Here is a 12,744-nt window from a genome sequence, read left to right as displayed (position 1 = left end):
TTCCAGTCCTCTCAAAATGAATGCTATCATTGCATTTGCCTTCCTCACCACTGACTCAACCTGCAAATTAGCCTTTAGGGTTACGTATTGCCGCAAAACATCAAATTTCATGACAAAGCTACGGAAAAGTGAAGTGCAAGGTCATAAAGAGATGGATTCTGATAGCTAGACTCCATCTTGCTGTACAAGGGAACAGTTCGATCTTCTGATAACAGTGGGCTACACGTGGTGGCCTGGTGTACGAGGGATCGGTTCCACTGATAACAGTGGGCTACACATGGCCTGTTGAACGAGGGATTGGTTCCACTGATAACAGTGGGCTACACATGGTGGCCTGTTGTAGGAGAGATTGGTTCCACTGATAACAGTGGGCTACACGTGGTGGCCTGTTGTACGAGGGATCTGTTCCACTGATAACAGTGGGCTACACATGGTGGCCTGTTGTACGAGGGATCTGTTCCACTGATAACAGTGGGCTACACGTGGTGGCCTGTTGTACGAGGGATCTGTTCCACTGATAACAGCGGGCTACACATGGTGGCCTGTTGTAGGAGAGATTGGTTCCACTGATAACAGTGGGCTACACGTGGTGGCCTGTTGTACGAGGGATCGGTTCCACTGATAACAGTGGGCTACACGTGGTGGCCTGTTGTACGAGGGATCGGTTCCACTGATAACAGCGGGCTACACGTGGTGGCCTGTTGTAGGAGAGATTGGTTCCACTGATAACAGTGGGCTACACGTGGTGGCCTGTTGTACGAGGGATCGGTTCCACTGATAACAGTGGGCTACACGTGGTGGCCTGTTGTACGAGGGATCGGTTCCACTGATAACAGCGGGCTACACGTGGTGGCCTGTTGTAGGAGAGATTGGTTCCACTGATAACAGTGGGCTACACGTGGTGGCCTGTTGTACGAGGGATCTGTTCCACTGATAACAGTGGGCTACACGTGGTGGCCTGTTGAACGAGGGATCGGTTCCACTGATAACAGTGGGCTACACGTGGTGGCCTGTTGTACGAGGGATCTGTTCCACTGATAACAGTGGGCTACACGTGGTGGCCTGTTGAACGAGGGATCGGTTCCACTGATAACAGCGGGCTACACGTGGTGGCCTGGTGTACGAGGGATCTGTTCCACTGATAACAGTGGGCTACACGTGGTGGCCTGTTGTACGAGGGATCTGTTCCACTGATAACAGTGGGCTACACGTGGTGGCCTGTTGTACGAGGGATCGGTTCCACTGATAACAGTGGGCTACACATGGTGGCCTGTTGTACGAGGGATCGGTTCCACTGATAACAGTGGGCTACACGTGGTGGCCTGGTGTACGAGGGATCTGTTCCACTGATAACAGTGGGCTACACGTGGTGGCCTGTTGTACGAGGGATCGGTTCCACTGATAACAGTGGGCTACACGTGGTGGCCTGTTGTACGAGGGATCGGTTCCACTGATAACAGTGGGCTACACATGGTGGCCTGTTGTACGAGGGATCGGTTCCACTGATAACAGCGGGCTACACGTGGTGGCCTGGTGTACGAGGGATCGGTTCCACTGATAACAGTGGGCTACACATGGCCTGTTGTACGAGGGATCGGTTCCACTGATAACAGTGGGCTACACATGATGGCTTTGTCCTGCTACTTGGTTTTTTAAGGGTTTTGCACAGATGCAGTGAAACACTTCCTTACAGTCACATCACAGGCTGCAATTCATTGATCATTTGTCCACTCTCTGAAGCCTTTCATTCATTCTATTCTGTTTCTGGTATTTACTTGATGTCCTGCAGGTAAATGAATATCGGGGTTGTACACACAGGGTACTTCGTTTTATCCATCCATCCATCCATCATCCCCTTTGACTTTCTACCATCAGGCAGGAGACACCGATGCACAAAAACAAGGATGGGAAACAGTTTCTTTCCACAGGCCACTAGGCTTCTGAACTCCCTGCCACATCACAGTCAAAGTGTTGCCAGATTAAATGACAGTGAACTTGACTTGTCATAGTGACATACAGTGGTGTTAGAAAGTTTGAGAACCCTGTAGAATTTTCTCCATTCCTGAATAAATGTGACATGAAATGTGATCAGATCTCTAAGCCCTAAGCCCTAAAACTAGGTAAAGAGAACCCAGTTAAATAAATAACACAAAAAACATACTTGTTCATTTACTTATATAAGATATAGGAGCAGAAGTAGGCCATTCAGCCCATTGAGTCTAAGCTGCCATTCAGTCATGGGCTGATCCAATTCTTCCAGTCATCCCCACTCCCCTGCCTTCTCCCCATACCCCTTCATGCCCTTGCTAATTAAGAACCTATCTCTGCCTTAAATCCAGCCAATGACTTAGCCTGCAACTCATTTTCAGAAAAAATGATCCAATACTACATGTATTTGTTGGAAAAAGTATGTGAACCTTTGCTTTCAGTAACTGGGGTGACCCCCTTGCGCAACAATAAATCCATCAGGGAGGAATTTTAGGACATTCCTCCTTACAAAACTGTTTCAGCTCTGGGATGTTGGTGGGTTTCCTTGCATGAACTCTTGCTTCAGGTCCTTGCACAACATTTCTATAGTATTAAGGCCATTGTAAAACACAAATTTTCTTCTTTTTAAACCATTCTTTTGTTGATTTATTCTTGTCTTTTGGATCATTGGATTGTTGCATTATCCAACTTTTGTTAAGCTTCAAATGACGGACTGCTACCCTAACATTCTTCTGTAAGCTGTTTTGATACAATTTTGAATTAATTGTTCCCTCAAACTGTCCAGGCCCTGAGACAGCAAAGCAGCCCCAAACCATGATGCTCCTCCCACCAAGCTTCACAGTGGGATGAGGTTTTGGTGATAGTGTGCAGTACCCTTTTTCGTCCAAACACGACAATGTGTATTTCTGCCAAAAAATTCAACTTTTGTCTCATCTGTCCACAGAGCATTGTCCCAGAGGCATTGCAGAATATCCAGGTGGTCTTTTACAAGCTTGAGACGTGCAGCAAGAGAGAGCATTTGTTGGAGAGCAGTGGTTTCCTCTGAGGTGTCCTTCCACGAACACCATTCCTGTTCAGTGTTTTACTTATCGTAGACACATGAACACAGACTTTAGTAAGTTCTAGAGATTTCTGCAGGCCTTTTGCTGTTACCCTTGGGTTCTTTTTCACCTCCTTCAGCATGGCATGTTTTGCATTTGGTGTGATCTTTGCAGGATGCCCACTCCTAGGGACAGTAGCAACATTACTGAATTTCCTCCGTTTGGAGACAATTTCTCTCACCGTTGACTGATGAACACTCGGGTCTTTAGAAATGCCTTTGTAGCCTTTTCCATCTTCACGCATCTCTACAATTCTTCCAAGGCCCTCTGAAAGTTGCTTTGATCGAGGCATGGTGTACATAATCATATCTTTATTGGGAAGTGCGGGCTCTGTCGGTAACCTGACTTTGTGTGTCTTTTTTTAAACAGGGCAGGGCACCACTGCAACCCACACTTCCAATCTCATTGATTGGATCACCCGACTCCAAATAGCTTTTGTGGAAGGCATTACCCCAGAGGTTCATGTACTTTTTCCAACAAATACTGTAATATTAGATCTTTTTTTTGATAAATAAAAGAACAAATGAACGCATGACTTGTGGCGAGGGCTGCATACCATCGCAGACTTCAAAGCCAAACGTTGTGGTGTCGCCAACATCGCGGCCTCTCTCCCAGATGAGCTCAATCGCTTTTACACTCGGTTCGATGTCGCTAACTCTGAGCCTCCGAGGAAAGCCACTGCTACAGCCTGCAACCTGGACATCTGAGGCTGAGGTACGCAGAAGTTTCCAACATGTGGACAGTCGCAAGGCTGCGGGACCGGACGGTGTCTCAGGATTTGTACTCAGGATGTGCACAGCACCACTGGCAGGTGTGTTTACAGACATTTTTAATCTCTCCCTCTCCCAGTGTAGAGTGCCCTCCTGCTTCAAAACATCCACCATTGTCCCTGTACCTACAAAGACCAAGGTAACATGTCTGAATGACTGGTGTCCTGTCACACTCACCTCAACAATAAGCAAATACTTTGAGAGGCTGGTCAAGGACCCACACTGGACCCCTTACAATTCACCTACCGACACAACTGATTGACAGACGACGCAATAGCCACAGCTCCCCACACTGTCTTTACACATCTGGAGAAGAAGGATGCTTATGTGAGAATGCTGTTCTTGGACTACAGTTCAACATTCAACACCGTAATTCCCTCCAGGCTCGACAAGAAGCTCAGAGACCTTGGCCTTGTGCAGCTGGATCCTGGACTTCCTGTCAGATCGCTAGCAGGTGGCAAGAGTGGGCTCCCTCACCCTTGCCCCTCTGCCCCTCAACACAGGTGCCCCTCAGGGCTGTGTACTAAGCCCCTCCTTTACTCTCTGTATACCCATGACTGTGCCGCCACCCAGAGCTCCAATCTGCAATTAAATTTTCTGTTGACCCTACACTGATTGGCCTCATCTCAAATAATAATGAAACAGCCTACAGGGAAGAAGTGATCTTTCTGACACAGTGGTGTCAAGAAAACCACCTCTCCCTCAATGTCACAAAAACAAAGGAGCTGGCCATGGATTACAGGAGGAATGGAGACGGGATAACCCCTATTGATATCAATGGATCTGGGGTTGAGAGGGTGAACAGCTTTAAGTTCTTTGGCATAAACACCACCGAATATCTCACGAGGTCTGTACACACCAGCTGTGTGGTGAAAAAGGCACAACAGTGCCTCTTTCACCTCAGACAGTTGAGACGTTTGGTATGGGCCCCCAAATTCTAAGAACTTTCTACAGGGGCACAATTGAGAGCATCCTGACTGGCTGCATCACTGCCTGGTATGGGAATTGTACTTCCCTCAACCACAGGACTCTGCAGAGAGTGGTGTGGACAGCCCAGCGCATCTATAGTTGTGAACTTCCCACTATTCAGGACATTTACAAAGACAGGTGTGTAAAAAGGGCCCGAAGGATCATTGGGGACCCAAGTCACCCCAACCACAATCTATTCCAGCTGCTACCATCTGAGAAACGGTACCGCTCCAGGCCATCAGACTGATGAACTCAGGTTGATTTGAGTGTACTCGATATTACATTGACTGTTCCATTCATTGTAAATTACTATGATTGCACATTTAGACGGAGACGTAAAGATTTTTACTCCTAATGTTTGTGAAAAATGTAAGAGATAAAGTCAATTTAGTAAGTGTAATTTTTTTTGTGTTATTCATTTAATTGGGTTCTCTTTATCTAGTTTTAGGATAGAAAAATACATGGGTTCATTGTCCATTCAGAAATCTGATAGCAGAGGGGAAGAAGCTGTACCTGAAATGTCAAGTGTGTGTCTTCAGTCTCCTGCACCACCTCCCTGATGGTAGAAATGAGAAGGGGGACATCCTTTGTGTTGGGGATTCCTTAATGATGGATGCCACTTCTTTGAGGCATCAGCTTTTGGAGGTGCCCTGGATTATTTTGGAGGTGCCCTGGCGCCCGTGACAGAGCTGGCTGAGTTTACAACTTCCTGCAGCTTTTTCCGATCCTGTGCAGTGGATCTTCCAAACTAGACGGTGATGCACCCAGTCAGAGTGCTCCCCACAGTACATCTGTAGAGATTTGCGAGTGTCCTTAGTGACACACCAATTCTCCTCAAACTCCTAATGAAGTATAGCTGTGTCTGTGGCTTCACTATAACTGCTGGGATTTCCAGGACAGATCCTCAGCGATGTTGACACCCAAGATTCACCAGCTTCCCCCCACCCCAGGGGTGAGATCCCTCCTCCCTGGAACCGTTTGGCAATCCTTCTCCCACAACACTGCGGGCCGAACAGCCTGCACAGTGCTGCATATCAAGAATATGAGATAAGAGTTCTTGAAAGTGAGTCCACGGGTGTGGGAACAACACAGTGACGCTGAATGAAGTTGGCCCCTCTGGTTCAAGAGCAAATGGTTAACTATTTTTGAACCTGGTGGCATGGGTCCTTAATGATGTATGCCTCTTAAATACATTTTTTTGTAAAATTCTATTGTATTTTTAAATTTTCCTGTAAATGCCCGAAAGAAAATTAATCTCAAGTGGTATTAATAATAAATTTATTAATACTCCATTATTAATGGTCCATTTGAGACGACGAGACATATGTGGCAGAAACCGGTTCCGCGAGGATCTTTTACACGGGAATTAGATCGACACTGGAGAGAAAAGTTATTTACAAAGTTGCAGGGGGAAAAGCAAGAGTCAGGAGAGGCTGCTCTTGAAAGAGCTGGGGGAGTGTAAAATAATGAGTAAAAATCAAACACGAGAAAATCTGCAGATGTTGGAAATTCAAACAACACACACAAAATGCTGGTGGAACACAGCAGGCCAGGCAGCATCTATAGGGAGAAGCACTGTCGACGTTTCGGGCCGAGACCCTTCGTCTGGTTAGTATCTGAACAACACTGCAAAAGGCTACGTTAACTATGGAGGTACAAAGGGTTAAAATCGCAGAAGTAGGATGGGAAAGAGTGTTCTGGGGACGCTGCCCCTTTAAGTGGATCGCCCGCGGTTAAGACCCGCCTCCTCCGTCCGGCTGGCCCCGCCCATGTCCCTACGCGCTGACGTCACGGGTTGGGAGCCATGGCTTCCCTGGATGCTGAGGTGAGAGAACGGCTGAGGGGATGCATTCTCACTTCGCCGGTACCGAAACCTCGTCGGTTTTTGCTCCCTGTCGCTCTTTCGCAGCGTCCGCTTCCCATCACCTTGCCCGACGCCGCTGGCTTTGGAACCGAGGCCTCGTTGCCTTCTCCCTTCCCCTGCCTTGGGTCCCGACTCGGCTCCGGCGGAACGGAGGCCATGGGACAGGCGCTTTGTGAAGCTAAAGGGGGCGGGGCCAGGTGATTGACGGACGGGGCCCCATACCCTGGGTGGTTCATTTATCCTCTCCCTTTTCCCCTTTGGAAATATGGTATACAGGATTAGGAGTGTGCCAGCCATTGCGAGGGTGGGCCCCGCGCCCTGTTTAGCGCATTACCTTTCTTCCCTCGTTTAGTATGCAATGTTAAGGAGCCGGGCCAGAGTACGGAACCCCGGAGTATGAGTATCGCATTAGTTCTCCTTTTTTCTATTGTAGGATGTACACTATACCGAGTTAGGGGTGGGCTGATTGTCGGGCACGATTTTGTCAGTGGCATTCCCGGATCCCAGTTTAAATCAGACATTAAACGGGACTGGGCATGAATTGGAGATACTCGTATTGGAATCCCAATTGCCGCGAATCTGCTTACTATTCTATTTCTCCCCCGGGTTGGGTGGAATTAAGTACTCAGAGTACTGGACAAATGTGGAGCCCTGTACCATGTGTAGAGCGCAAGGTTTCCACCGATTTCGTTTTGAACACATTTCATGCATGGTTAGGGGTAGGAGACCGTCCCTTTATTGTGACCGGAGCCTTTTTTGAAGCTTTGACAGCAACTTGTAGCTTGAAAATGATGAACTTTCCTACTTATAAAAGCTGAAATTTAAAGTTCCTGTGAACGCCTAGCTTTAAGCAGTGCTCAAAAGACGTGTATTTTTAACGCATAACAATTTCAAAGATTAAAAAAGTACGCAAACATGAATCCTGATAATTATGTGTGTAGCGTAAGAGGATGCATGGATGAGGAGCAAACACAGGCCCCTAAAATTAGACCATTCGGCCCATTGAATCTGCTTTGCCATTACTGATTTATTATCCCTCTCCTTTCAATTTTCCTGCCTTCTCTCCATGACCTTTGACATCCAGATTAATCAAGAATCCATTATCTTCCGCTTTAAATACACCCAATAACTTGGTCTCCACAACTGTTTGTGGCAGTGAATTTCTCAGATTCACCACCCCCTGGCTAAAGAAATGGCTCTCATCTCTGTTCTTCCATAGAACATTACAGCACAGAAACAGGCCTTTTGGCCCTTCTTTGCTGTGCATTCTCCACTTCATCTGGCAGCTCATTCCACACTCCCACCACTCTCTGTGTGAAGAAGCCCCCCCCTCAATGTTCCCTTTAAACTTTTCCCCCTTCAACCTTAACCCATTCCTCTGGTTTTTTTCTCCCCTATCCTCAGTGGAAAAAGCCTGCTTGCATTCACACTATCTATACCCATCATAATTTTATATACCTCTATCAAATCACCCTCATTCTTCTACGCTCCAGGGAATAAAGTCCTAACCTGTTCAACCTTTCTCTGTAACTCAGTTTCTCAAGTCCCGGCAACATCCTCGTAAACCTTCTCTGCACTCTTTCAACCTTATTAATATCCTTGCTGTAATTAGGTGACCAAAACTGCACACAATACTCTAAATTTGGCCTCACCAATGTCTTGTACAACCTCACCATAACATTCCAACTCTTATACTCAATACTTTGATTTATGAAGGCCAAAGTACCAACAGCTGTCTTTACAACCCTATCTACCTATGACGCCTCTTTTAGGGAATTATGTATCTGTATTCCCAGATCCCTCTGTTCTACTACATTCCTCAGTGTCCTGACATTTACCTTGTATGTTCTACCTTGGTTTGTCCTTCCAAAGTGCAATACCTCACACTTGTCTGCACTAAACTCCATATGCCATTTGTCAGCCCATTTTTCCAGCTGTTCAAAATCCCTCTGCAAGCTTTGAAAACCTTCCTCACTGTCCACTACACTTCCAAACTTAGTATCATTAGCAAATTTGCTGATCCAATTTGCCACATTATCATCCAGATCAATGATATAGATGACAAACAACAATGGACCCAGCACTGATCCCTGTGGCACACCACTAGTCACAGGCCTCCACTCAGAGAAGCAATCCTCCACTACCACTCTCTGACTTCTCCCATTGAGCCAATGTCTAATCCAATTTACTAACTCTCCATGTATACCTAGCAACTGAATCTTCCTAACTAACCTCCCATGCGGGACCTTGTCAAAGGCCTTACTGAAGTCCATGTAGGCAACATCCACTGCCTTCCCTTCATCCACTTCCCTGGTAACCTGCTCGAAAAACTCTAATAGATTGGTTAAACTTGACCTACCACGCACAAAGCCATGTTGACTCTCCTTAATGAGTCCTTGTCTATCCAAATACTTGTAGATCCTATCTCTTAGTGCAGGGTTCCCCTGCTCTCTGAAAGTGGAGCATTCCTGTGAAACCTTTCGTAAACCGAAATGGCATAAAATGAAGAAGCAATTACCATAAATTTATATGGGAAAAATTTTTGAGCTTTCCCAGACCCAAAAAATAACCTATGAAATCATACCAAATAGTACATAAAACCTAAAATAACACTAACATATAGTAAAAGTAGGAATGATAAATACACAGCCTATACAAAGTAGAAATAATGTATGTACAGTGTAGTTTCACTTACCAGAATCAGGAAGATTGAGCCAAAACCGATTTGTAGAAAAAAATCGGCAGGTACACGCATGTGCACACAGCTGCCCACGCAAGGCTTCACGGTCATGGTAGTCTTTCTCAGGGTGAACACAAGTTTAAAGTGGGTGCCTTTTTTCGTAAAAGTGAAAATCCTCTGCAGATTTCTTTCGGTTAGCGAAAACAGGTACTAATGTAAGTCTCTCGTAAAAGTGAAGTGGCGTAAAGCGAACTTTCGTAAAGCAGGGGACACCTGTATTTCTTCCAATAATTTACCTACTACTGACGACAAACTTACCGGCCTTTAATTTTCCGTATTCCTTTTAGAGCCTTTTTTAAACAACGGAACAACATGAACTATCCTCCAGTCCTCCGTCACCTCACCTCACATTTTAAATATATCTGCCAGGGCCCCTGCAATTTCAACACTAGTCTCCTTCAAGGTCTGAGGGAATACTCTGTCCTGGGGATTTATCTACTCTGATTTGCCTCAAGACAGCAAGCACCTCCTCCTCTTCAATCTGTATAGGTTCCATGACCTCACTACTTGTTTGCCTTATTTCCATTGACTCCTTGCCTGTTTCCTTAGTAAATGCAGATGCAAAAAACCCATTTAAGATCTCCCCCATTTCTTTCGGTTCCATACATAGCCGACCACTCTGATCTTAAAGAGGACAAATTTTATCCCTTACTATCTTTTTGCTCTTAGTATGCCTGTAGAAGCTCTTTGGATTATCTTTCACTTTGACTGCCAAAGCTACCTCATGTCTTCTTTTAGCCCACCTGATTTCTTTCTTAAGTATTTTCTTGCACTTTTTATACTCCTCAAGCACCTTATTTGCTCCTTGTTGCCAAAACATGTTATACATCTCTCTCTTCTTCTTTATCAGATTTCCAATATGCCTCGAAAACCAAGGATCCTTATTCTTATTCACTTTACCTTTAATCCTGACAGAAACATACAAACTCTGCACCCTCAAAATTTCTCTAAGGGCCGAATATCCTACTCCTGCACCTATTTTCTATGTTTCTAACCAAGTTTCACTAATGGCTATAATGTTAAATTCCATGTGTCAATCCACGCCCTCACCTCGTCAGCCTTCCCCACAATACTCCTCACATTGAAATAGACACACCTCAGGAGATTATTACCACCACACACAACCCTTCTATTTCTGACTTTGCATGAACTTTTAACCATTTATTTTCACCCTTGCTTCACTATCTGCTCTGGCACTCTGGTTCCCATCGCCCTGCAAATCTAGTATAAACCCTTCCCAACAGCACTAGCAAACCTCCCTGCAAGGATATGGATCCCCCTGTAGTTCAGGTGTAACCCATTTCTCTTGTACAGGTCCCACCTGCCCCAGAAGAGGTCCCAAGGATCCTGAAATCTGAAACCCTGCCCCCACTACACCAGTTCCTCAGCCACGTGTTCATCCTCCAGAGCATCATACACTTGCCCTCACTGGAACATGGCACAGGTAGCAATCCTGAGATTACCACCCTCTAGGTCCTGCTTTTTAACTTCCTACCAAGCTCTCTATACTCTGTCTTCAGGACCCCTTTCTTTCTTCCTACGTCATTGATACCGATGTGTACCATGACATCTGGCTGCTCACCCTCCCACTTCAGAATGCTGTGCATGCGATCAGAGACATCCCTGACCCTGGCACCCGGGAGGCAACAAACCATCCGGGTGTCTCACGACCACAGAATCTCCTGTCTGTACACCTGATTATGGAGTCCCCTATCACTACCGCTCTCCTCTTTATCCACCCTCCCTTCTGCACTGCAGAACCAGACCCAGTGCCAGAGAACCGGCTGCCACAGGTAAGCCATTCCCCCCCAACAGTATCCAAATCTGTATACATGTTGTTGAGGGGAATGGCCAAAGGGGATCGCTGCTCTGCCTGCCCTTTCCCCTTCCCTCGCCTGACGGTAACCCAATTACCTGGGCGCTGCTCCTTTGGCGTAACTACTATCTGAAACTGCTATCTATAAACTCCTCATTCTCCCGAATGATCCGGAGGTCATCCAGCTCCTGCTCCAGTTCCCTAACGTGGACATCCCTGTATTCTGAGACTGTGCCTTCTGGTCCCAGAGTACCCCACTATAGGAAACATCCTCTCCACATCTTTCAATATTTCAATATTTAACAGGTTTAATATTTCAATATTTAACAGGTTTCAGTGAGATCCTTTCTCATTCTTCTAAACTGCTTTGAGTACAGACCCAGAGCCATCCTGGGTTATGAACCTGCTCCTCCATTCAATCCTGATCTGATTGTAACCTCAGCTGGCCCTCCGACCCCGGAGGTGTATAGGTTAGGGTCAGCGATCGTAGCAATTGGTGCCAGAATCACAGCGACACGTGCAGGTTGTCCCCATCATAAACCTCGCCAATCTGATTTGATGCATTTCACTTGATGTTTGGATGTACACTTGTCAAATACTAATCTACAAAAGGTGAGCAGCTGCTCGATTGGAATGGCCAATATTCCTGCGTTATGAGGGAGTCAGCCATGGATGATGTGTCCCAGCCAGGGCAGTACGATGTGGAGGGCAAGCTGTTGCTCGTGCAGCAGGCTCCCCCTGTCCGTGTAGCTGATGAATCCAAACGAACGGCAGAGACCGATACAGTTTGGCACTAGCACCCTGAAGTGACTGGTTTTACAGTGCCAGTAGCCCGCCTTTGTCACTTCCCCTGTCTATGGAAAGTTCTGTTGGGCATAGTAGCTGAGCCACGTGTGCAGGCCAGGGGCTGGACTTGGTTGCCACAGGCTATCTGAAGTACATGCCATTGGGAGCATTTCTTTGGTACAGTCGACCTTCACTAATCCGACTACCTGTAATTCAGTTCCTTCGATAATCCGGCACTGGTTTCAAATTTTCCGTGCAATTGTAATTTCCAATTTCCTGGGCCACCGTACCAATCTGCTGCGCATTATTTTGGTTGCGCTAGATCTGTTTGCGTGTTGGTGCGCTCTTGTTTTCCTGCATTTATTAATATCATTTGCGTGAGGCACGGCCGCCTAGCACCCACTCGTCACACCCACCAGCGGCGGGGGAGCTGGCACGCACTGGGTCAATCTGCCTGCTGGCAGTCGCGCACTGCCCTCCGGCGTTGCCCGGCCAGCACTCTGTTCTCTTCTACCTATGACCTTAGATCAGATGTGGCGACCTGCCGAATTTAAGCATATTACTAAGCGGAAGAAAAGAAACTAATGAGGATTCCCTCAATAACTGTGAGTGAAGAGGGAAGAGCCCAGCACCGAATCCTCGGCTGTCTGACGGTCACATGAGATGTGCCGTACAGAAGACCTCCTTTCTCCGACTTCTGCTTCTGCTCA

At 46.6% G+C, this 12,744-nt stretch overlaps 1 protein-coding gene across 1 annotated transcript in view; it reads left to right on the top strand.

Annotated features, from left to right (window-relative positions):
- The window catches only part of ehmt2 (euchromatic histone-lysine N-methyltransferase 2), a 475,985-nt gene that overhangs the window by 1,804 nt on the left and 461,437 nt on the right, over positions 1-12,744 (top strand). The window lies entirely within an intron of this gene.

This window comes from Hypanus sabinus, chromosome 5 (assembly GCF_030144855.1).
Source record: "Hypanus sabinus isolate sHypSab1 chromosome 5, sHypSab1.hap1, whole genome shotgun sequence".
NCBI lineage: Eukaryota > Metazoa > Chordata > Chondrichthyes > Myliobatiformes > Dasyatidae > Hypanus > Hypanus sabinus.
The sequence above is the reverse complement of the archived record's forward strand: the minus strand, read 5'-3'. Positions and strand labels throughout refer to the sequence as shown.